We start from the raw sequence: 26,585 nt of genomic DNA, 5'->3' as shown, positions 1-26,585 counted from the left end.
CCCCCATGTGAGCCGCTGCCTCTGTGCTCGGGGACCACAGGGAAAGCCGCATACACTCCTCACTCCCGGACGATTCTGTGAGTAGCAGTTTTGGAGGAAATCTAGGATAACAGAGGAAGTAGCATATTTGAAGTTCATTGGAATAAGGAGGTTTGGAGGCTAATTATTTTATGAACTTGTCAATAAGTACTTAGTAAACGTCAAGCAATTCTTTGTGGCCTACAAAGAATTCCTAAAGTCATTGTAAAACACGGCATTAGAAGCGTGACCGTGACCTGCACTGGAGAGGAAGCAACACCCCTTCCTTGAGGCTGTTAATATGTAACACATCAGGCCCACGCCTAAACATCTGGAGATTTCATATCCAAATCTGAATTCCTGACTTTTTTTCTGGAAAAATCAGGGGATCTGGAAACATTACTCTCTTGGCCACAGTTGGCTGGCGTGGCTGCGTTCCACGTGGCAGCCCCATGTCCATCCCATGCCTTGTGTGTGACCCCCGCCCAGCCCCGGGGTGTTTGACCGTGTTGCTCTTGATCTGGTCCCAGTTGTCTCAGAAGAGGGGCTCCGACAATGCTGACAGCTGTGTCCAGGCTCCCTGGGGCTGGGTCTCCCTGGGGGCCCCTGCTCCTGCCCAGGGCTCTCTGCCCTTGAGGCTGACTGCGTCTGAGGACAGCAGAGCAGAACATCTAAGTTCCAGGGCCTCTCAAGAGTCAAGGAGAAGCCAGACCTAAAATACATGAACGTTGTGGGATTTTATGTAATTTTATAGGAATAGTAACCCGTCCTAGCTCCAGACCCCGTATCTGTCATCAGGACTTCCGTGGGCAGCGGGGGCCTGAGGTGTGGGTCTCACAGGGCCGGATGGATTCGTTGAAGTTTCAGAACATGGCAGCCTCTCCAAAAGCCACCTGTGTCTCTGGCCCGGAGCTTTGGTTCAGTGTTTAATGATGTATTTAAGTTCTTCTCCATCCCCCTTCTTGGAGTATTTGTTCTTTAATTTCCCAGAAAGTTCCTGCAGATAAGTTTGCAGAGACTTTGTACTTGTCTTCAAAGAGATTACACTCTTGTCTTAAGGTGCTTGTTTAGGCTTCCGTCTTCCCCAGAGACACCTGCCCCTCCTGCCCCTCCCAGGGTGCCGGCACTCAGCAGGGACCCACCAGGAGGGGGGATGTGGGCTGGGCGCAAGGTCCTGTGCGGCTCCTGAACACCTCTGGGCCCTGCAGCCAGTGGGGTAATCTTCTGCCGGCTCTCCTGATGGAGGGGCTGGCAGCCTGGGACTCCTCTGTGTCAGCACTGATCCTCCCCCATCTCTGTGGATGCCCATCTACCTGTGCGTGCGGCGAGGCAGGTGCACCTCAGAAGCAGGTGGCCCGGGTGTGACTGTGGCTCCACGTTTACTAACAAAGTGAATCTCACTTCTGTCATGTGCAAAATCCCTACTTATCCCACTGGGTGGTCAAGAGACTTGGATGGAATGATTTTATGGGAGAACCCGGCCCGGTGCCTGGTACTCGAGAGATGCTTAAAGATGTCTGCGCATCCTTCCCAGCTTGGTTTTCTAGGTGTCGTGTTTTCCCAAAGGCACGGAAACAGAAATGCTCATAACACCCAAGTTAAGGACATACACAACTCTTGTGATGTAGGGTAAGATGATGCCATCTGTGCATTTTTAACTAGCTTTTCCTAATACCAAACCTTTTACTGCCCTTTGAGTATCTGAACCAGCACCATGGTGCACAGCTTCAGAGTACAGTCTCCGTAATGACTTCTAGAGCCCCAAATTTGGCTATATTTACAAAACTTAAAACGTGTGTGTGTGTGTGAAGAGGTGAGGAACACGACTTTCTTTTCTAGTTGTGAGTATTTCTCTTGCACTCTTGACAATCTTCCTTAATCCAAGTATTTTAATAGTTTCTAGACTCCTAAGTTCCCTGGACCAGGCTGGAGAACTGCTATAGTCCTGGCACCTGGGGACATGGGGGCATCTCAGACCCACCTGTGCACGGGTGGACCTGGCCCCAGTGAGCGGTGCCAGGCAGGCTGGGACACAACAGGCGTGTCGGTCTCTGGTTCTTTAGCTCCTGGCACGGTGCCTGGCACAGAGCAGTTGCTCGGTGATGAATATTTGCCGAGTTGTACTAAATTAAAATACGTAAGCTCCCTTAAAGATTGTGTGGACATTGGGCAAACTTTCTTGGCAACGTGGGGATGGAGGGAAGTTATTTAAGGGGTTTGGATGTTCTACACAGTAAAGAAAAGGAGGGAAAAAAAGGGAATCATTTCCCAGAACTCAGTATCCCTCCATAGGAAGGGGAGGCTTCAAAAAAGTATAGAATGAATATTCAGAAAAGACAGACTGAAGATGGTTTCAGGGACGCCTCACAGGGTCCTCACAGTGACTCTGGCTTCTGCCTGGAAGCAGCACCACGTGGTGGGTCAAGATTACAAAGTACAGGACTTTCAGAGGGTCGGTCAGTGACTTGGGCCAAGGTCAGGCAACTAGAAAAGACAGCGGAGCTGGAGGTCACGGCCGAGTCCCACGCTCAAGCGCTTGACCACCGCCATCTGCCCCCAACTTCAGGGCTGCGAGGCCACTTCCCGGGGGTCCTGGGCTTCTCCTTGCCCACCCCCGCCCCAGCGAGTTTAACCTGTTCCTCTCACGGGCCCTCCTGCTCCCCTTTGGCTCAGGCCCCCCATCCGACCTGCTGACTTTGGTGACGGTCCCGTCTCTCCTTCGCCGTGCAACTTCTCCAGCAGTGGCCTTTCTCCCAGCCACCGGAGGACGTCACTTCTGGAACCCGCTTCCGAGGTCACTGGGGCCTGTTCCCTGACTCCCCAAAGCCGATCTGTCTCATCCCTCAGCAAACACTCACGCTACCGCCCCCTTTCCCCGGATCACTGGCTCCCGGTCCCCGGCTCCGTCCGGTCCCTCAGGTCCACACACGCCCAGAGCGGAGGTGTCCACTGCCCCGCTGCCACGGCTCAAGCCAGCGTCTCTAGTCCTGACCTCTCGTTTCAGCCTTGAGTCCACGCTCTGGCTGCTTCCAGGGTATGGTCATCTCACAGCAGATTCATCTGAGAACCAGCCTCCTACGTTTCTGTTCAGTGCAGGGCCCTCCCCGAAGCACGGCTTCTTCCTGTTGTGCTGCAATTATTGCTCTGACTTCTGTCCTCCTCCGCATCGTGTACATTTCTTCATTAGCGGTTTGTTTCTCTGCACCATGGTCAGAAGGCGTTCCTCCCTTGTTTTGTAAGGTCTTGGGAGGAGGGAGCCTGTGAAAGCCTAGAATTGGTCCACTATTTCTCAGTGGTTGTTTACGGATCAAAGGAAGGGGTCATTCTTTCAGTCTGAAACCTTAAGATCATATTTGGCCTTTTCCTAGTCTTCATTTCTCCATCAAGTCATTTATCACGTTCCACTCTTTGCCATTGTATTTTTTTTTCCCACTTCTTTCCATCTCCCTGGATACCGCACCTGTTTAAGTCCTTACCTTTTAACACCGACTCACTGCCATCCTCTCCTAGAGGCCTGTCCCCTTGTCAACCCGTTACATGCACAGCCCTGATGCTACCCTATTTCCATCATGGAATTCTCTGGCTTAGGAACCCAGAAAAGTTCCCGTTGACTTCCTTAAGTCTGAGCAACAATGCCTGCCTTCCTTTTCTTTATCTCTTCTATATTACTGCGTTGAAAAAAATCAAAAGACGAACAGCAACACATCAGCTCTGCGGTGGGGATACAGCAACAGCTATAGTCTCTTCATCCAACTTCCTCATCCCAAGATTACTAACCTTCTCTCTACTCTGAAAACATAATGAATAGATAGAGCAGCTTTCCCTTCGTATGTTTATTGTTTATAAAAGCCGGCTCCATTATGCACAAACTTTTCTGTGCGTTGCTATTTTTCACTTATTAAAAATCACAGCTATCTCAGCAGGTCAATGCCTATGGCTTACACTGAATTTTTTTTAACCGAAATATAGTTGATTTACAATGTTGTGTTAGTTTCTGCTGTATAGCAAAGTGATTCAGTTATGCATATATATATTTACAGTCTTTTCTTTTTTTAATAGTCTTTTCCTTTATGGTTTATCATAGGATACTGAATATAGTTCCCTGTGCTATGCAGTAGGACCTTGGTGTTTATCCATCGTATATATAATAACTTACCTCTGCTCACCCCAACCTCCCACTCCATCCCTCCCCCAACTCCCCCCACTACCCTTGGCAACCACAAGTCTGCTCTCTATGTCCGTGATTTTGTTTCTGTTTTATAGATAGGTTCATTTGTGTCATATTTTAGATTCCACATATAAGTGACATCGTATGGTATTTGTCTTTCTCTGTCTGACTTACTTCACTTAGTATGATAATCTCAAGGTCCATCCATGTTGCTGCAAATGGCATTATTTCATTTTTTTTTTATGGCTGAGTAATATTCCATTGTATATATGTACCTCATCTTTTTTATCCATTCCTCTGTTGATGGACATTTAGGTTGTTTCCATGTGTTGGCTACTGCGAATAGTGCTGCTATGAACATAGGGGTGAATGTATCTTTTTTAATTATGGTTTTGTCCAGATATAAGCCCAGGAGTGGGACTGCGGGATCATGTGGTGACTCTATTTTTAGTTTTCTGAGGAAACTCCATACCGTTTTCCACAGTGGCTACACCAACTTTCGTTCCCACCAACAGTGTAGGAGGATTCCCTTTTCTCCACACCCTGTCCAGCATCTGTTATTTGTAGACTATTTAATGATGGCCATTCTGACTGGTGTGAGGTGGTACCTCATTGTAGTTTTGATTTGCATTTCTCTAGTAATTAGCAATGTTGAGCATCTTTTCATGTGCCTATTGACTATCTGTATGCCTTCTTTGAAGAAATGTCTGTTTAGGTCTTCTGCCTATTTTTGGATTGGGTTGTTTGTTTTTTGGTTGTTGAGTTGTATGAGATGTTCTGTTTGTATATTTTGGAAATTAAGCCCTTGTCAGTTACATTGTTTGCAAATATTTTCTCCCATTCTGTAGGTTGTCTTTTCATATTTTTTTTTTTTACGGTTGCCTTTGCTGTGCAAAAGCTTGTAAGTTTGATTAGGTTCCATTTGTTTATTTTTGTTTTATCTCTATTGCCTCGGGAAACTGACCTAAGAAAACATCGGTACAATTTATGTCAGAGAATGTTTTGCCTATGCTCTCTTCTAGGAATTTTATGGTGTCATGTCTTATGTTTAAGTCTTTAAGCCATTCTGAGTTTATTTTTGTTACACTCATTTTTTGAATGGCTACATAATATTCTGAAGCCAAAAATTTATCCAACAATCTCTGTAAATTCCCCTACTAATGGATAGTTAGGTTGTTGTATTTCATTTATTTGTTTTATTCCACTATAAAAAGGTGCAATAAATATCACACACATCTTTGTACACATTTCCATAATATGGTTTTCTTAAAAGATATTGTCAGTACTGTCAGAAAATGTAAAAATCCATGCACTCGTTAGTAAAGTATGATTATGCCCATTATCTAAGTGCTTATCTCCAATGGATCCCACCAGTCTGTTATTTTTACTGAGTGAAGTTACCTGTCACATGGTTGCTTACATTTTTCCTTCTCCAACCAAGAATGAGGGTCAGTATTTTCCAGCTTCAGCCTCCTAAGTTTCCCCTGCTAGGAAGTTCTTATTCTCACCCTTTGCCTATTTTTCTTCTTCGAAAAATTTTCACATCAATTCATAATAGCTCTTTGTATGTTTAAGGTGTTAACCCCTTTGCCCACCTTATCTGTTGCAAGTATTTTCTTTTTTTCCCTTGCTAGTGGTGTTTTTCCCAAATAGAAGCACACAATGCAGGCCATCCCACAGTCATCTGGACAGAGTCCCAGCACTCTATGGCCGGCGTGCCTTCCCCACTCAGCCCCGTCTCCTGAGGTGCTCAGCCTGCCCACCAGTGGACCCCGGTCCCCTGGGCTTTCTCCGGGCTCAGCCCCTCATGACCTCGGTGGGCACAGGCTGCTCCCGCCTGGCATGTCTGGCCCACTTCTAGGGTCCGTTCTATATCCTGGGCTGTGTGTTTGTGACCCGGCCAAGAAAGATGCCCCCTTGTCTAATTAACACCTGCCTCAGCCAGACAGGGCCCTCGGGTGGGAGTGAAAAAGAAGAGAGAGACAACACATCCCTTTCTGACAGTGACAAAACCACAAATGTGATGAGAAAACTGCTTTGAACAAATAGTCAATAATGTTCTATATTCACAAGCAGATCTATAAGTCTGCTTCTGAGACTATGTATCTGGTCTATATTCAGCATTTTCCAACTTTCTTCCCAATTTAAATTTTGATGAAGTGGCACAAAAAATAAATTTCCAAGATTCAAATATGTTATGACATTATAACAATTAATAAAAATGTTCATTTATATAAAGGTTTGAAACTCTCCGAGTGATTTTCTAGTTTATAAAATTGTTTAAAATCCAGTTTTTATAAAATTATTTTACTCTTTTTTTGTGGGGGGAATACTACTAAATGAATAAAGAACAGAAAAATTAGAGAAGCTTACGTCTACAAGTGAGAGGAAGTGTAATCTGTGAACTAAGTTTGTGTTCAGGGGAGACGAAATACACAATTCACTGAAAATTTCCAGAAATTAAAATATCTTGGAAATTATTGAATAGGCAACATATATGAATTTTAGAGAGAAAGGGCTGGGCTTGGCATTTAGTTTCTCCCACTTACTGCACATTTTCACCCTTCAAGACTCAGTTTGATCATCTGCACAAACTGCGCAGTGAGAGGAGTGTCTTCCTGCGAGCTCAGCGCGGGGGTCGGAGGGTGTGAAAACTCAGGATTGCCCTGGGGCTCTTTAAACTGTAGAGTGCCGTGCCCACGTAAGGAGGGTCGTTGTGTCCTGACTAGTCCTGTGACTTCACGTGTCCATCTCAGATGGAGGAACACACCAGACGAGACGCACCCCTCCCCTCAAGGAGCTTTCAGAGATTGAAGTAAACATACCCGCAAAAGAAAAGTCACCCAAATGGTAGGGAGAGAAGCTAAAGAAACAGCACATAACAGAAAGTGAGAGAAAGCTCTAGAAGGATGTAGGGGGGAAGGAGTATTGAGTTGGGACCCCAGGGTGTGAGGGGGCACTGCGTGCAGTCCGCTGTTCTGACACTGACCACACTGGGAAGTGGTCGGGCGGCCGCGGGTCAGTGTGGGGAAGTTTCATCCCTGGGATGGTGGGATGCGGGGCTGGATGACCCCTCTGACCCCTGATGTGGCCTGGGCTTGGTCCCAGGAGACCGGTGGTGGATTTCTGAGACAAGTCCCAGGAGAAGGGCGGGACCACAGGCCGGAGGCCCACAGACCCTGCAGTGGACAGGCCACGAAGGGGGCCCCTCCAGGCCTGGCCTCACAGGCCCAGGGGTGAGACAAGAGCTCGGGGAGGGTCAAAGGGAGCTTCTCTCTCTTTTCTAAACCCCTGGGATAGGGTTGGTCAGCCCATGGGTGGCGGGGATGGTAGATACGTAAAGAGGAGAAGACGAGGATGAAACAAAGGCCTTGAAGAGGAGGACGTGGAGACACTTCGGGGCGTGACGAGGGCACCTGGGGGAAAGGGGCCGCGGAGGTGGGGGAGCGGGCGGCCGTCGTGATCACGGAAGGATGCAGTTTGCCGACAACGCTCTAGACCAGACATCTGAGCCGTCAGTGGTCCACGCACGCGCAGTGCACGGCCTCCCCATGGACCACTCGCGGCCGGTGGGGCGGGGTCGGGGGGGGGGTTACCTTGCAGGAAGTCTTCTCTCCTAGGAACGGAGGCAGCGTGACTCCGTGGGCAGGACACAGGCCCAGAGTCAAGTTCTCTCTAAGTTCTAATCCGGGTCCTCCCCAGCCTGTGACTGTGGCGAAGTCACTTAATTTCTCTGTGCCTCGATTTCTCCATCTGCAAAACATGGACCACAGGGTAAACCACCTAATGATTTCATCACAACACCAGGAAGCAGCGTGAATAGAGAACATGCCCTCGGCAGTGACCATGGACCCTCCAGCTTCCCCCAGGGACCATGTCTTCTGTCCTACCCACATACAACGGTGCCCTTGAGAATTAGTCTCCTGGACTTGGGGCTGCTGCTTTGTCTCCGAGAAAGGGTCTTCCCTGGGTTCCATCTGGGAAGACTTGTTGCCTGCCAGCCAAGTCAGCTGTACAGACTGTGGAACGTTCTGCCCTACCTGAGGAGGTTCTAGAACTCTTGGTCCAGGGGACCAGCATCCCTCCAGGCTGGTCTCCGTAACGTTTGTGGAGCTGGACGACTTTACAACACCTTAGCCAGTATGTTATTTATCCATCAACCAAACTATGGTGACTTTCTGAATGAAGAAACTGACAGAGAGGCTGAGATATTTGCTCAAAGCTACCCAGTTAGTCAGCGGGAGAGTCATAAGGGAAACTGCACCCTCTTCCTCCCAAATCTAGGACTTTTCCCAATGCAGCTGGGCTGTTCACACACCCCTACCAGGAGAACCAGAAAGGCTGAGACCCAGGGCCAGGAATCTGAGTCCCAGAGTCCTGCATGAGATTTTGAGTGGTGACTTTGGGTGCTTTTCCCCCAGCAGTTGCTGTGGATATTCATTCACATGGGATCATTCATTCCAAAGGGTCCAGTGCCTCTTGCTCATGTGGTTTGCTGGAATGAAAACCTCTGGGCACTGACATTTCGGATAACCAGCTTATCACAGACAACCAGCAAAATGCTCAGGTATGACATTAACTTTTTTTGTAATTCCTCATTTGAACTATAGGAAACCAGATAGTTGAGTCGAATAAGAAAGAGCGGGAGTCATTCGGGTCATTGTCCTTGGAACTCAGCCACCCTTCCTGTTACCTGGGAACCAGCTGCCCTGTCTACTCCCATCCACACTTAGGGCTGAGCTGTAAATCCTTTCCCTGAACACTTAATCTTCCCAAGGCCTGATTTGATCCACACCGACAAGGACTAAGAGTTTGCTCATGTGTGTCTTGCTAGGAACACAAGGACATAGACCACAGAAGATTTAAACTCATAAATTCCCAGAAAGAGAAAGGAATTAGACCAGATTTGCCTTTCTGCTTTTCAAGTTTGTCGTTTAGAACAAAGAATGTCTCCCCACCTCCTCCTTGGGATTTAATAACTTCCCCTAAGTTTTCCCACTTCAGCTGTCTCAGGGCTCAGCCCTCGGGTCCTCGTGACTCTGGAGCAGCCAAACCACCTGCCTTGTCTTAGGCTCTGCACCCAGGGGCTGGTTAATACAGCTTTGCTGATAGGAAGACAAAGAAAAGAAAAAAAGAAAGGAAGGGAGAGACAGAGAGAAAAAAGAAGACAGTGCTCCTGTGGACCCGCGCAGGAGGAATTTTTGATCTAATTGAGCGTATTGTTACACAAGTGACCCAACCAGCCAGTAAAATGTTTAATGGTTAAAAGATTTGGAATCACATGGACTTGGGTCACAAAAGCACTATCACTTACTACCTCATAACCTGAGCTGGTTGTTTATAAGCATTAATTTCCTAGAATTTTTCAATGTCTAAAGTAGATAATATACAAGAAGCATCTAGCTAACCGTAAATGCTCAGTAAATGGTAGTATGTTGATATATTATTATCACTGTAAATCTATTTATTAATATGCCTCCATAGTATCTCTGAGTTTCAGTTTCTCACTTATAACCGTGATGATGTAGACAGCTCCCTAAATAGGGACGCCTTTAATTAACTCAACCACTATTTACTGAGGGCTCACCTGCCTGCACTCAGCTAGACTTGGGTGACTCGGTAGGTATGAAACAAGATAGGTAAGACATCACTACATAAGTTCAAAGGAAGAATAAAAGAAAGAGTAGCTCAGAGTTAGGATCAACAGAGTTGCAACCTTAAATATGCAAAAAATAATTTTTGGGGGGTGTAAAGAAAAAGAGAAAGGATGAAAGAGCAGAAAGAAAAAAAACAAAAAACAGTACGTTTGGGTAAAACAGAAATTCCATACCCATCACTAAATTTATCAAAGAAACCCCAATAATTGAGACAATACAACATAATCTACTAAAACACAAATTAATACAGGTTAATACATTGACAACACGCTCAGTTTTGATATTGTGACGTATGTAGATGCTGGCCTTTTAAAATAAATTATTTTATAAAACTATAGCTATAAAAAGCACTTTTTAAACAGCAAATATTCAACTCAGTGTGAATAATATTATCCAGAAATATACATATAAATAGCTCATAATATTTAAAAATTAAACAATTAAATTATATATGAACGAATGACAAGCAAACTGTTAATTATGGTTCAACTCCTGATCTCAGCATAAATTAAATTAGATTTGAGATTCCTATTTACTACAGTTGCCACATAAACCTGCAGTGCACTTGTCTGTGGGTTTTGTGTTTTGGTGACAACGAAGTTGTGTTAGACCACGTCCCTTACAAAACCCGTGGGAGAGCAGGGGGTGATGATGCCACAGAGCGAAGTGTCCCCTGAAAGCTGCACATCGACATTATTTAATCAGAGGACGGCTTCCGGTGACTCGGAGCAGAGTACTTAGTGCATGAAGACAGAGGTTCCCTCCCTGGGCAGCACAGGGATGGGCCAAGTCCCACCCACAGCCCAGCAGCTGGGGGGGTCAGGCACCCTGCCAGGTGGTTCCAGGGTTCAGAACCGAGCTGAACCCCTCTTCTTTGGGACCCAGTCCGTTTCTTTTTCAATGGCAGAAATTCCCTCTGGGAAATTTATTTTAAGAAATCAAGGTCTCAGACCTATTATTATTTTTTTTATTTGCTTTTGAAAAAAGTGCATTACAAGTGTCTGTATTGAGAGGCTGAAGGCAAGAGAGACTGCTGGGTGTTGAAGGAGCCCAGCGGGCCTCACACGGCTTTGTGTGCCCCTCCTCCCCCTAGGTGCAGGGCACAGGGGCTGTTTATTTTCCAGGCCCCAAAACGGTCTCTTCCCTGAGCGTCTCCTCTACTTTGTTGACACTCAGCCCAGGCGTTCTTCCCAGAATGAGAACCTGCAGGAAAGTTTCCCTCTGAGATCTTGCATGTCAGGAAATGTCTTTATTTGGCTCTCAGGCAGGACTTCCTAAGTGTAAATTGCTTCCCCAAGACTAGAAGGCCAGGCTTCCAGCGTGGCCTCCGCCGCTGAGGCCAGTCTGATGCCACTTCTCATCAGAAGCAGTTCTCCCTCTCCCTTGCCCTCACCCTGGGCTTGTGTGTCTCTGCGGGAATCTCTTCTCCACGCTTACTGCTCAGCACCCAGTGCACACACGACCTGAAGCCTGCTCGTCGCTGAGAAGTTGTTTCTCCCTTCTTTGATAACTTCTCCCTTTTTATTTTCTTTACTGTGTGTTTTTTTAAAAAAAATGTCTACCAAATGGATTTGTGTTGTCTAAATGTATCCTACTGATAAGTTGATCCTATTGAGCTTGGCTTTTTTTTTTTTTTTCATTCTTTCTGTTTCTTCTCTATCTTTTGGAAGGTTTTTTCAAATTTATCTTTGAGTTCTTCAATTGTATTTTAAAATTTCAAGAATCCTACTTTATATGCCCAAATTGGTTTTTATCACAGTTATACATTTGCATTTATTTTGGTGATTATTTGTCTTTACAAGAGGTTTAAGACCAGGCCTCTGGTGGACCATTTCTCTCCCTTTGACTCAGTCCCTGTCATCCTCTGGGAGAAGCTGAGGGGCACCCCAACCCCCAGGCTGGCTCAGGTGCCCTCCTCGTGCTCCTATGGCATCTTGTGTTTCTTTTTATCCCAAAATTTATTTATTCACCCATCCCATTCATGTCTTCTCTTTTGTACCTTTTCTTATTTCAGACAGAAAGCGCATTATTACATGGTACTATAACAGTTTGCTTTCTCTTCTATTTGAAGTGGTGCAAAAACCCTCCTTTCATATTTTGGGTGTTTACAGCATAAAACAGAGAATGTGCCATGGTCAGGCCCATTCCGGCCGGAGTCCTGGCTGGATTCTCCTATTCCTCCCACCGCTATGGCTGCTTCTCTGTGTGGAAGGTGCCGGCAGGGAAGACGTACAGGCAGCAGGAAATCAAGAAACACCGTTTTCCCGTCCAGCTCTTCAGATCTAGGTGAAGACATTCAGAATGGAACGGGGGGCTCAAGGTGACCCAAGAAGTTATGAGTCAGGAAAGCTGGAGGCTGGCTTTCTCTTGGGAGGTTCTGCTCAGCTGTGCAGAAGCCGTGTTGGGTGGGGTGGAGGTGTTAAATGTTGTCTGCTAGACCAGGGCCTGACGCTGCTCAGGGCAGCATTTCAGGGTGAAAGCCATGACGGTGTCACAGGCATGTCTTGCCTCTCTACGTACAGATTCATTACCCTGGGTCAAGTCCTGGTACCTCTTGGAGTCTTCAGGAAGGTCAGGATGGAGTTGGTCCAATGATGTAATGATGCTCCTGCAGTAAAACTTCCCCATCAATAGAAATACCCAATAATGGCTCAGATATCCCTTCTAGGAATGAGGTACCATAGAAAGAACAAGGATCCCAGCTCTGCTATCTATGAGCTTTGTAACCTTTAAGACTCAGAAGATATACCCACAGCTAACATCACACAAAACAAAGCAGAACTCACACTTTCCAATTTCAAAATGTACTACAAAAAATAGTAATCAACATAGTGTGGTACTAGCATAAGGATAGACCTGTAGACAAATTGAATAGAATTGTGAGTCCAGAAATAAACTCATACATCTTTGTCAACTGATTTTTACAAGGGTGCCAAGACCATTTAAAGGGGAAAGGATAGCCTTTCCAACAAATGGTGCTGAGACAACTGGACATCCCCATGCAAAAGAATGAATTTGAATCCCTGTCTCACACCATGTAACAAAATGAACTCAAATTGGATCAAAGACCCAAATGTAAGAGATAAAACTATAAAGAACTTAGAAGAAAACCTAAGAGTAGGGCTTCCCTGGTGGCACAGTGGTTGAGAATCTGCCTGCTAATGCAGGGGACACGGGTTCGGGCCCTGGTCTGGGAAGATCCCACATGCCACGGAGCAGCTGGGCCCGTGAGCCACAACTACTGAGCCTGCGCGTCTGGAGCCTGTGCCCCGCAACGGGAGGGGCCGCGATAGTGAAAGGCCCACGCACCGCGATGAAGAGCGGTCCCCGCACCGCGATGAAGAGTGGCCCCCACTTGCCGCAACTAGAGAAAGCCCTCGCACGAACCGAAGACCCAACACAGCCAAAAATAAATAAATAAATAAATAAAGTAGCTATAAAATTAAAAAAAAAAAAAAAACCTAAGAGTAAATCTTCATGACCTTGGATTTGGCAAATGATTCTCAGATATAACACCAAAAATACAAGCAACTACAGCAACAACAAAATAGATTGGATTTCATCAAAATTAAAAAAAATATTTCGTGTTAAAAATACACCATTAAGAAAGTGAAAAAGACAACCCACGGAATGGGAAAACATATTTGCAAATCATGTATCTGATAAGGGACTTGTATCCAGAATATATAAAGGACTCTTATAACTCTGTAATAAAAAAAGACAATTCAATTAAAAATGGGCAAAGAATCTGAATAAACATTTCTCCAAAGAAGATATACAAATAGCAGTAAGCACATGACAAGACACTCCTTGACATAATTAATCATCAGAGAATTGCAAAGCAATACCACAATGAGATACCACTTGATACCCATGAGGATAGATAGAATCAGAAAGTCAGGTAATAACAGGTGTTGGGGAAAACATGGAGAAATCAGAACGCTCACACACAAGTGGTGGAAATGCAAATGGTGAAGTCAGGTAATAACAAGTGTTGGGGAAAACGCGGAGAAATCAGAACGCTCACACACAAGTGGTGGAAATGCAAATGGTGAAGTCAGGTAATAACAAGTGTTGGGGAAAACGCGGAGAAATCAGAACGCTCACACACAAGTGGTGGAAATGCAAATGGTGCAGGCATGTCAGAAAACAATCAGGCAGATCCTCAGATGATTAGTCAAAAAGCTACTGTATGACCCAATAATCCCACTCTTAGGTAAGAGACGAACAAGTACACACAAAAACTCGTACAGGTATGTACACCGCAGCATTATTCATGATATTCAAAAATATGGAATCAATTTAAATTTCCATCAGCTGATGAATGGATAAATAAAATGTGGTCTCTTCATATAATGGAATATTGATCAGTCATAAACAGGAACAACACACGCTACAACATGGATGGGCCTCGAGCACGTTATGCTGAGTGTAAGAATCAGGTCGATAAAGATCACATATTACCTGATTCCATGTGTATGCTGTGTCCCAGATCGGGAGGTTTATGGAGACAGAACGTAGATTAGTAGTTTCCTAGGACAAGAGGGTAGGGTGGGAAGTGGGGAGGGAAAGCTGAAGTCTATGGGGTCACTTTTCAAAGTGATGGAAATGTTCTAAAATTGACTGTGGTGACAATTGCACTTATCTGTGAATACACAAAAACCCACTGAATTGTGCACTTTAAATGGGTGAATTGCGTGGTAGGTGAATTATATCTTAATAAAGCTGTTAAAAATATTCATAAGACACCCCGGGCAACTCTCAGGAGTTACCAGTGAACCAGCCGGACCTTCTGAGCCACCAGGGAGCAGACCCCATTCCTGCCTCCATGCCTCGGACAGGATGCTCTTGGGCGCAGGGGCATTTTCTCCCTGGGTTTAAGGTGTGAGGCTTCCCTTGTATGATTCTGGGGGATCCCATTACCAACCCTCTCCTCCCAGCTAACATGACTGCTTCTCAGATAGCACCTGATAGTGTATCTGACGTCGCCGACCAACAAATTGGATTCTGACTCTGCCAGCCCTGCTAGGGAGTAAGCAGATCGGACTCCCCCTGAGGCCCGGGGAAGGGCTGTGTTGGGCCCAGCTCACAGCTGGCTGTGGCGAAGCCGGCCAGGACCTCGGCCTCAGGGCCGCCAGCCCGCACACACGCTGAGCGGGGAGGTGCTCAGGTGACGCTGCCTTCTGAGACCTGGCGTGTCTGTGACTTGGGCTGACCAGCCGGCCACCTGCAGGGGGCCCAGCGTCAGCTCCTGGGAGTGCCCTGCAGCACTTTGGAAGCAGGCTGCCCTCCCACTGCAGCTTGATTGTTCTCACAAAGGAGAGAGGGTGCTCACGAGAAAGGTAAGATCTCAGTTCCCGGGGTGGCTCCGGGCAGGTGACTGAACTGTGTCAACACGAAATGCCCCTGCAGTGTTTGCAGTGTCCTCACGGCCCCTCCCTGGTGCACGGTGGTGTAGGGCCCCCCACGTAGACCGTCTGGTTGACCAGTATTAGCTGAAGGCATCACCATGGCAGCATCTGACCAAGACACTGGACGCTGCATCTCTTCTCTAGGCGCCAGATTTACCTGGTAAGTAACTAACTGCTGGGGAGGCCTGGATCCCTCCCAGACGGCCGCCCTGCTCTCTGACAGCAAGTACAGTGCATCCTAACTGCTGCTATTTCATTCTTCACCAGGGCGCGGGACGTGCAGGAATCCTGTTTGCCTCCCGAGCGGTTGGGAGAGTTGAGTTGCTTTCTATCTAGCGGCAAAGTGGGGATTTAATACTTTAATAATCAGCCCATGTCCTCCTGAGCCACCTTTCATGGGAGACCTCCAATTTCATTCCTTACCTACAGTCACTTAATTAATCCCCACACAGCACGTGCACGGGACCAGCGAGTGACCCCTCTTCACAGCTGAAGGGGCCCTGGGAAGGTGAGTCGTCCTGGAGGGTGTGCAGCTCTGCAGGGCCCAGGGGAGCCTGGCTGGGGCGGGGGAGGGGGGAGGCTGTCGCTGGGCCTGTGGAGGTCCCGTTCCTCCTGCGCCGGGGGGAGCAGGGCCTCGCGTCCCTCCTGCGCCGGGGGGAGCAGGGCCTCGCGTCCCTCCTGCGCCGGGGGGAGCAGGGCCTCGCGTCCCTCCTGCGCCGGGGGGAGCAGGGCCTCGCGTCCCTCCTGCGCCGGGGGGAGCAGGGCCTCGCGTCTCTCCTGCGCCGGGGGGAGCAGGGCCTCGCGTCCCTCCTGCGCCGGGGGGAGCAGGGCATCGCGTCCCTCCTGCGCCGGGGGGAGCAGGGCCTCGCGTCCCTCCTGCGCCGGGGGGGGGCAGGACCTCGCGTCCCTCCTGCGCTGGGGGAGCAGGGCCTCGTGTCCCTCCTGCGCTGGGGGAGCAGGGCCTCGCGTCCCTCCTGCGCTGGGGGAGCAGGGCCTCGCGTCTCTCCTGCGCCGGGGGGAGCAGGGCCTCCCGTCCCTCCTGTGCCGGGGGGGCAGGACCTCGCGTCCCTCCTGCACTGGGGGGGCAGGACCTCGCGTCCCTCCTGCGCCGGGGGGAGCAGGGCCTCGTGTCCCTCCTGCGCTGGGGGAGCAGGGCCTCTAACTGTGGGCCCGTCACAGAAGGGACATCTGTGCCCGGTCTTCCTCCCGTTTGTGACGTGGGTGCTGACAGCCTAGAGGTCAGCCAGGTGAAGGACGGATACAGATGGGGCGCAGGTAGGTGGCAGGGAAGCCAGCGGGCGGGCGGACAGGACACGCTGGGTGCGGAGAGAGGGCTGGGGCCGGAGGGGTCAGGGAGGGAGATACTGCCCACGCGGACCCGGGGGAAGGAGATTCGCCTGGAAGCTCGTGCGGGAGGAGGTGGAGGAGCATGGGGCAGAGTCTGCGCTGCAGGGGGAGCTGGGAGGGGCGGGGCGGGTGAAGGAGGGGATTTGGGCTAATTCCTCTCACGTACGCTGGCCTGCTTGCCCTGGAGCAGCGCAGACTGCAACCCAAAAGTATGTTGTGGGTGATATTGCTGATCCTAACGTAAGATGCAAGTTATCGAGTTGGGCTGGGCCTTGCATACTTCGGAATCAAGAAAGGACGTGGCCTCCTGGGTACGCGGATCACAAATGTGCCCACGCGGATTTAGCAAGGGCGCCAGGGTCCTCAAACACTGTGATTCTACAGGGGTGTGTGTGAAGGCCTTAACGAGAGACTTAATTCGGGGTTCAGTCATAATGATGCAAAACTAAAAGGTGTGCAGCACTTGGGAGGTTCACGAGAGCTTTCACAGGCATCTGTTTGGCCCCTGCAAGAAACCCAGGCATTGGAGGTGGCTGTTGTCCCGTCCCCTTCAGGGATCCAGAGCCGGGAGAAGCGGGGCCACTGCCCCGGCAGCAGCTGGGTGACCTGGGAAGGCCCCGCCCTCTCTGCACCTGCACCTTCTCAAGGGCAAAGCAGGAGCCGTTGGACCAGCTGTTACAGTGTCTGGTGCTCAGAGCACCGTACGGCTACTGTGCTTCCTGCGCACTCAGGAGGCTTCAACATTATTCTAGAGAGAGAAAAACCACACGGAGGAGGAAGGAACAAGGGAGGGAGTGGCTGGGAAGAAACTTCCAGCTAACAGGTGTGGCATCTACTGTGCGCTGAGTCCCAGGCCCCTCCTTCCTGACATTTAACCACCCCTTCCTCTCAACAGTCCTGTGAAGTAGCCTCCTTAGTCTCTCCTGCAGATGACACTTCACCCAGACGAGGCTTGAGCAGCCCCACTGGGGTCCCAGCATCCATGCAGTCACTGCAATCGGATGATGCCAGAATGAAAGAAAGAATTACAAAAACGGACAAAAGGCTGGTAACGTGGAGAGACATGCACCACATCCTTCGAGGAAAGGCCAACTTAGAAAGCAGCATTTACATTGATTGTGGTTCAGATGAAGCCTGGTAAGGATTAAGTGACTTGATCCTTCAGCAGTTAGGTGCGGAGCCCACGTCCGAGTCAGGTGTCTGTCGGGTGCTGGGGACACAGCAGGGACATTGCTCAGGGGACCCAGGGCCAAGGCAGGAGAGATAGTCCAATCCTGGGTGTGCGGGATGTCGGGGGGAGGGGGCTGGGGAGGGCAGGGGCGGCCTCTGGGGTAGGCTGGCCAGGAGGGCTCTCCGGGAGCTTGGACAGACAAGCAGGGAACTTCTTCCTCCTGCCTCTGAAGCCCTGACACAAGCCTGTTGGGAATTTAGGATGAGGACGAGCAGGACACCCACTCCAGGGCCCCGCAGATGCAGGGGCTGTCTGCATCCTACAGGGTACCCAACGGGGCAATTTCTTGGGGGCACAGGATAGAAATAAGGGGAATCCAGTGCCTCCCCTAGTGTGGCCCCTTCAGCTGCTGATGGGCAAGGCACCTTCCAGGGGAGGTGGGGGACATGTGTGAAGGCAGAGTTTAAAAGGCAATAAAAGAAAGTAATACTTAGAATCAGGAGAGAGAAGCTGGCCTGCTGGATGAGAAGAGCAAAATAATAATGTAGAATGCACACATATATACATACATACACACACCTATATTTATTTACGTGATATGAGACCATGAAGCCACATAGGACCAACCATTATACGCGGCCAAAGTGTCTGATTCCCTGACCTGTCAATCTCAGCTCTGTCATTCTGACGCTTATCAGCCAGGTTACATCCAATTAAAGCAGACCCTGATTGTCTTGGTATGGATTTCACTACACAGATGGCAATTAAAAAACATCTACCTGCTTAAATTACGACTTAAAGGAGGTGGTGATAATTGAGTCCACAGGCCCCCAGCAGCTGTGCCGCCTTCCATTTCGAGCAGCCGCAGCAGTGAGGGGGGGGGGGGTCACCTGGGACTTCGAGCTGAGCCGGTGTCTCAGGAGGGAGACCAGCGGGTTATTGTTTCGTTCCGAGGCCTCCAGGACTCAGCTCTGAGTCACCTTGGGGAGCAGGCCTCAGCCTTCTCATCGACCAGCTGAGGCCCGGCTCCCCGAGCACACCTGACGCAGACGGTCCTCTTTCTCCTACTCACTCTCCACCTTCTCTGCGCCGCACACGTCATGCAGGAGAGCGGAAAACGGAGAACAGCCTAATTCCCAGCAACACGGAAGGTGACGGGGTTCCTCGTTCATCCGCTTCCCAGACTGAGGGGGAGAGACTGTCGATTTTTGTCAAACAGCCTTGGGTTCTGCCTTGACCCAGCTGCCAGCCAGTTCTTCGGTCTGTTGACCCAACTGCTCTGAGTCCCAGGTTCCCTTCATGATGGGGGCTAATTCCTGCCCGTTAGGTGGTGGGAAACTTAAATGAGGTAATGGCTCAGATGCCCAGCACAGAACCAGTGCCCAGTCACTGCAAGCCTTTCTCCCCACGGAAAAGAATTGTAGCACTGTTTGTAGTGCTTATGATGCAATTTTGAAATAAATATTAGGTTGCAAAAGTACAGGTATAATATACTCCTAACCAAAAACACCATGGAAATGAACAAATACTGGCAAGAAATAAGTACACATGTTGATAATACCTGGGATGGAGTGGGGTGGGGGGGGATGGGATTTTGGAACACGTCCTTTTTAGCCACCAGACTTTCCCTCCCGTCTCAGGCCCTTCCAGGGAGACAAACATGTTTATTAGCTTTGCTTGTATCTGCTGTAACATGCTTATCTAAACACACACACACAAACACACAATTTACCTAGACACGGTCAGCCCTACCAAATATGTAAATGCATAGAACTACTCATTTTTAAACATAAATTCGATCACATCTTACACATTCTTCTACAAAGTTTTTTTTTTCCAGTTACAGTTGGAAACATTTCCATGTGTGTGTAATAAGCTATACTTCAAATTTCATGATGGGTGGTAATTATTCCATAATATGGCTACGCACAATTCATGAAACTATCAAATGTCCTGATATAAGTTCAGATTGCTTCCTGTTTTTCACTAGAAGATGCTGGTGCTCTAATAAACCTTCTTGTCTGGTCTCCTCCTGAGGCACACGGAATGATATTTCTCAACTTTTAAAAATTTAACAGATACCAGCAAGCTGCCCTTCGAAGTGGCCGAATCCATTCACAACCAGTAAACGTCCAGATGCGACATTTCCAGCACATTTGCAGTAGCTTGTGTTACCAAACTTCGCTTGTTTCACAGGTGACTTGAGTCCGAGCTGACTGCCATTCCTCTCTCCTCTTCTGTGATTTAGTTGATTGTTTCCTTTACCTTTTTGATTATGTCTTTATACGTCTTCCGAATATTTATGGTTTTTGTGTTACACACTCAGCAAATACTTCTCCCCAGGTTATCACTGGCCTTTTGCTCGGTTTGTGCCTGTTTTAGACGTTGACAGGGTTACACTCAGTCTTTCCTCGCGTAACTTCTACTTTTCATGCTGCATTAAGACGGCTCTTCCGACTCTGAGTGAAAGACTTACCCCAGGATGTTTTCCTAAATCCTCCCCAACCACAAGCAGCTCAAGTCCGTTTGAGGATGTGCCTGGTCCCAGGGACCACTGCAGCCTGGAGCAGCCGCCCTTGGACCGTGACACCCCTGCTTGGGAGCCCATGAGCTGTCTGCCTGGTGCGACAGTAACACTGCAAGTTCTGAGCGAAGGTGGGAAACGGGCAAAGGGGTGACACTCGGGAGGGAAGTGGCCGGGGTCTCGGGCAGCAAGAGGGCTCTTTGCAGGTCGGGAACCCTCTTCTCTAGGGGGTGAGTGCGGTCAAACCTGAGGGAAGAGGTAGCTGGTTGAGGATGGAGGGGGAGGGGGCACAGGCCCAGGGAGAGAAAGAGGTTGGGATTAAAGGGACAAAACAGGCAGCGCCGGTCCTCCCGGCCCCTGATGCCACAGAACGGGTCTCGTTTCTGTGCTGAACGTGGCAGGAGGTCAGAATTCAAAGAGGGGGCACGTGATCCACTTAAGCTCTGAACAGGCCCTTCATGCCTGGTCCTCAGTGCCCCACCTGGGAATCAGAGTGCGGCCCAGAGCAGCCCGGGTCCCTCCTCTTGGCAAACAGGCCGTTCCCCACAGGTCTGACACCTGCTGATACTTAGACCATGGAGGGACCGGCGATATGGCTTGTACTTGTGTCTTTGATGGTGTCCATATCCTGAGACCCTGCCGTGACCAAGCTCCGTCTTCGTGCAGTAGAGCGCCAGCCACCAAACTGTACTTCCAGAAACTTCTGAGAGTCAGCAGATGCGGGCTGGGCTCCCCACCTCAGGGCTTAGGGTTGCAGGGCAGACAGCCCCGCGGGTGTCCCAACTTCACTCACGCACTTTGCACAGTGCTTTGGTTGTAAACGGAGCAACCTCTGAATATTGGCTGCACAGGGCTTGACTTTGCCACGAAACCCCACAGCACAGCTCTACTGAGAACACACAGGGCCCCTCCAAGTCGGGGGAGGCCTTTGCAGGGTATGAGCTGGGATTCCTCTATCTCCAAACAGGTGAGAGCCCCTGGTCCACCCCACGAGCTCTGACACCCACCTCCAGGTGGTCTGAAACTACAGTGTAAGCTCTAGGTTGGTTAATATCCTCTTTATTTGATGCAAAAGTAGTTTTTCTTTGTCACACTCAGAGTTCCATAGCATTAATTTAAAATAATTTTTTATAAGAAGAAATGCAAATTCAACCAGGTGAAAGGTGACAGAAGTTGTAGTAGGAGATACGTCAATCTTTCCTTTCCCTCTTGAGAATCTCTGGGGAATCAGAGCTTCTGTGGGGTCAGAACCAGATGCAATGTGTTCATGAATAAGGTCAACCTTCATCCTTACTTATCCATCCAAAACTACCATTTTTCAGCCCGCAAGCTGACATGGCCACATCGGTCAAATGTGACAGAAGATGGATCATCCACTCATGCGTGACCAAATCATGCTGGGAATATTTCATCTTAAAGTACGACTGCCGCTGAGAACTGGCAGCACGTCTGAGGGGCTAGAGCAGCCAGTGTGGTCCACGGCCAGGGCTCACTGCCGCGACCAAGGACTGGGCAGACTTCCCCACCGTCTGGAAGAGAACACAGCCTCCACGGCCGTTGTAGGACCAGCTTCCTGTGCTGTGAAAGCAGTGCCACCATCGTTCCTGTAAATGTTGTTTCACTCAACCTAATTGTTAGGGTTGAGTTGTGTCTTGAAAAGTCATAGGTTGAAGTCCTAACCCCCGGACCTCAGAATGTGACCTTATTTGTAACCCGAGCCATTGCAGATTAAATAAAGGAGGGTGAGGTCATACAGAATAGGGTGGGCCCTCATCCAGTATCGCTGGTGTTCTTATAAAAAGGGGAACTTGGGATGCAGCGACACAGGCAGGGAGAGTGCCTTGTGACCGTTATTCAGGGGTCGGGTGATGCTTCTACAAGCCAAGGATGTTGAAGATCGCCAGCAAACCCCCAGGGGCTGGGGGAGGGGCCCAGGACACGAACTCCCCATGGCTCGAAAGGAGCCAGCCCTCCCCACACCGGGGTCTCGGGCATGAGTCCATCCTCCAGACTGTGAGACAGTGATCTTGTTATTTAAGCCCAGTGCTGTCAAAGCAGCTGAGCAAATGCACGAATCTCATTGCTCTGCCTTCTCAGAGGCTCTGCCCCTGGCCAGCCTGGGGGGTAAAGTGTTTACAACATTGGGATCCAGGGAAGAAGGCTCTGACCCTCCTCACTCCATTCCTGGCTCTTACTTCAAAGCCACTGCTGACAATCCCTTTGGGGGCTGTTTATTTGGAGGGAGCTGAAGGTCAAGGGTCATAGCCACATCCAACCATGAGGCCCGTCACCCTGGTTCCACCTTCCAGGATGAGGGGCATTTTGGGAAAATTTCAAATTGCCCTTTTCCCTTCAGATCAGGGCCCAGAAGCTGTCCAGTTGTCTCTGTGGAAAAGCGGGATGTGACAAGTGAATAGTAAATCTTGGAATATCATTTTTTATCTTTGTTTTCCACATTTCCTCGTATGTCAGTCCGAGCCTTCCCCATGACGGGAATGAGGATTTAAGATCACTGTAGCTGGAACCCCAAATTAAGATGAATCAGTCAATGCTCAGGTATCGTGACCTCTGCAGCAAATCCTTGAGTGTCAGAAGGAAGGACGGAGGAAGAAGGGGTCACGGTGTGGAGAGGGAAGGGGGGCACAGGTGCAGGTCACCGGAGGCTGGGGGGAGAAGGGCAGCAGGGTACCTTGCAGGGAAGCACAGGGCAGGGGCCGAGGCACTTCTGTGGCCCCGGCCGTGCTCTGTGGAGCTGCCCAACCTGGGACCCCAGCTGCTTCCGCGAGAGGGGCTGAACCACACCCGAGCATCCTGGGCGGCCCATCAGGTTCTCAGCTGTGCACAGGCTGCCAATAAAAAGAGGGGCGTTTCACCCAGGGCTGCCGGGGACTGCCTAAGGGTTTTCCATGCCCTGAGGTTTGTTTGTGCTCTAGGGCCTGGCTGACTTCCATGCAAAATTATGGGACAATTTACCTGTTTTTCACCAGTTCTGGCACTTGTATAAAGCCCTCTCCAGTGGAGGGTGGTACTTAACACCCTCAAGGTGTGGGAGGGAGTTCCCAGCACCTGCTCAGGGGACCTGGTGGAGGCGAGACACTTACACCTTCACCATCTGGTAAAGGGCCGGGCAGAGTGGGGTGTCCGGCCCCGAAGACACAGGTATTCTTTTGTTCTTTCTCTGGACAGCAGAGCAGCGAGTAGTTGGGTGGAGTGGAAGCTGAGAGAGTTCCTAGTGAGTCTCCCCTCCTTCTAGGAGGTTCCAGGACCGTCTGGTCTCTGACACAGAGGAGCGTCCAGACTCACGGTAACTGACACTTTCTACCACAAACATCAGAATCAACATGGAATGTATTTCCTGAGGTGAGACCTTCCTTTGAAGAGAATTGTAAAGCCCTGATAAGATTAAACATGATTTGCTACCTTAGGTGTCAGGGCAAACGTCTTATCACCAGCTTGCTGTCCTTATATCTGGAAAACTTGGACTCTCTTCTGAGAAGATATTTTACATTGATTTAAAAATATTTGCCTCAAAACAAAAGCCAATTTCAAATAATTCTGAAATTTTTGATCTTGACTGTAATCTCAGCATTAACATATTGTATCTCCCGTCTGCTCTTCCTGAGATGATCTTCTTAAACCCACCAAATCCAAAGGTCTTTCTCAGGCAGCACTGGACATCATGGGTCCTCTTACTGGTCTAGAAACCCCTTCTTTCTGTGGCTGATGCAATTCACGTCTTAATTTTCAAGCTGCTCTTCCTACCCCCAAATTAAGACCTTCCCAAGATTCTGTTCCTGAGCCTCTAGTCTCATTCTTGGCAGTTTCGTACACGGCAGGAATTTAACCTTTACCTCTAATTAAACAACTCAGGAAGTTTTACTTCCGAGCCTGTTTTTCCACCACGTTTCGCCTGAATTTCAAGCGTCTGCCCCATCCCCCCACCCAGACATCCAGGGGCTCCTCAGACTTAGTTTCTTTCTCTGCCAACCAGCCATTCTGACTCCCAGGTCCTTCTATACCATCTGGACCTTCTCAGTCACCCTTCCTTGAGCAGAAAACCACCGTTTACTCGCTCCTTGCCCCCATTCGAATTTTCAATTGGTTGCAAGGCTTTGAAGCCTTTCTGTCTTAGCTCTGAGATGACTCTGACGTTCCCCCTTTGGCTTCTAGCTGTTCCCACTGCAGCCCCCTGAGCCTGGGCTGCACCGTCTCGGCGCTGGACTACCTCATCAGCTTCTAGAGTCTAAGCCATCCTGTGTGCCTTGTTGGTTTTCACATTGGAAAATTTTTGTTTTTTAAATCTTATGCAGAAACCCCACGTACAAGGTGCATGGAAGGTCCGACACTCTGGATGAAGCGGGGTGAGGGGCACAGGGTTTACTGGCTCTCTAAGTGGGGCTTAGCAGAGCACAGCTGAGCAGCCCCTACTGCTTAGAATCCTGGGGTGTTTCCCCCAACCCGACAGTTACACGGAGCATTCCCCCTCCGGAGATCCGAGTTCCAGCTCCACTGCAGTGCTGCCTACGGAGCTGCGAGGTCCTGGAACTTGAGAGCTGTATTGCATTTACCCAGCACAGTGTTTCACAGCGAAAAGCGCCCAGTGGTATTTACTGAGTTGAAACCAACTTAAAAACCAGCAAATGTAAGAAACATGTAGGCTGATTTCTATATAAAAGAAAGCACAGATAAGTTGGAAGATCACCAGTGTGATTTTTCTCATCAACAGGAATAGTCTGGGGGAATTGTGAGATCTTTTGAGAAAAGCTATTGGATTGTTTTCGACGGGGACATAAATATGCTGCAGTCGTCCTGAGCTGGCAGTGCTCGGGGCTCCCTGGTGACCTAACCTGTGAGGATGTGACAGCCACTTCACTCACCTACGGGCTGCAGTGGGGCATTAGCATACATTTACATAAATTTACATATAACATTCTGTCACCCCCAGCTCCCAAACCTGCATACTGGATACATTTTTTAAAAAGGTAGTGTGACCTATGGCAATTATATTCAAACCTGATATTCAGAACAAGATACATGAAGCAAAACAAAAATCTAAACCAATCAATTACATGCCTGATTAGGACAAAGACAGGCAGAGCTTCAGGGAGAAATAGAGGAGTAGGGGGCTGGGGGGTGGTGTCTTCTCACACCCTGGGTGTCAAAGCAGGGGGGCAGCACACAGGCCCTCGTGCTGAGACACCTAGTGGGCACCACGGTGAGGTAGGCTGTGCGTTAGGCTTTAATGTCTGAGTTCCAGTCTCACGGACAGAACCAAACCACGCAGGGGTCTCGCCCCTACCATCCCCACCACGAACACCCTTGGTCACTCGGAGTCGGCATTTCTCCAGGCTCTCTGCAGAGGACAGTTAGAGCACTTCTGTTCCCTCTCTTGTTCTCCTGACCAGGTCTGAGGAGGGTTGGGTGGGTTTCTGGGGGCCTGCTAATCAGGTACTCCCGCTGCCTGCGCTGGGGAAGGGGGTGGCAGGAGGGGCTGGACAAGGGCCTGACGGGAAGCATTGGAAGGGCTGGGGTGAGAGCAGGTATGTGTGACCCTGTCCAGGGGGACCCCAATAGTCGATTTCCCTTAGGCTCAGGGCCTTAGTGAAAAGCAGCTTCTCCCTGGCCTCCCGGGTGTGCTTCTGGTGGTCTATCTTCCGTCCCTGGTCAAGTGCCATGGCTGGGGCCCTGCTAATCATGGATGTCAGCCTTTCCTGACCCAAGGCCCGTAGGTGTGGGGACCTCTGGGTCCCCCTGGTGGCCTCTGTACCGTCCCTGCTGCTGGGGCAGGTGTGGTGTTGGCTGTCCCCTGCTCACCCACCCACCCAGTGCCCTCATTCCCCCCGAGCTCTGCTGCTGGCTGAGCCCTGTGGGTGGGTGCTGAGGAAGCCCACTCCCCTGCGGCCTTAGAAAGGGCAGAATCAGCCTTTGTGAGTTTACGCCGGAATGGTGAGTGCTTTTCACTGAGCACGAATGGTCAAGCTATGACCAGCCGAGCAAAGAGGACAAAGACCCTGGAGGGAGGGAGGGAGGGGGTGAAGCACACCCGCACGTTATATGCAAACTTCCCCTTGTCATCGCCGGAAGGTCAAAAACTCGGTTGGTAGAAAGTATAGAAGTTATTGTACATGACAGCTAGCAGAACATTTTTATATTTGTATGGAGGACGTACTAAGTAGACTTCTGTGAACTGAGTCAACTTGTAAAATAGTATCGTTAAGATTATATAACAAGAAGGAGCTGTCAAATATGAGTTGACTATGTTAGTATATTAGGAATACAAGTTAAGAAA

The 26,585-nt window shown here is 49.3% G+C and overlaps 1 protein-coding gene across 10 annotated transcripts in view; it reads right to left on the bottom strand.

Annotated features, from left to right (window-relative positions):
* The window catches only part of MYT1L (myelin transcription factor 1 like), a 406,818-nt gene that overhangs the window by 143,647 nt on the left and 236,586 nt on the right, over positions 1–26,585 (bottom strand). For all 10 annotated transcript variants that reach the window (XM_036873928.1, XM_036873935.1, XM_036873927.1 and 7 more), the window contains one exon: positions 7,783–7,939. The gene's annotated coding sequence lies outside the window, so the exon portion shown is untranslated. The remainder of the gene's footprint in view (positions 1–7,782; positions 7,940–26,585) is intronic.

Source organism: Balaenoptera musculus, chromosome 13 (assembly GCF_009873245.2).
Source record: "Balaenoptera musculus isolate JJ_BM4_2016_0621 chromosome 13, mBalMus1.pri.v3, whole genome shotgun sequence".
In the NCBI taxonomy this organism is placed as follows: Eukaryota; Metazoa; Chordata; class Mammalia; order Artiodactyla; family Balaenopteridae; genus Balaenoptera; species Balaenoptera musculus.
This window is presented reverse-complemented; position numbering and strand designations above follow the sequence as displayed.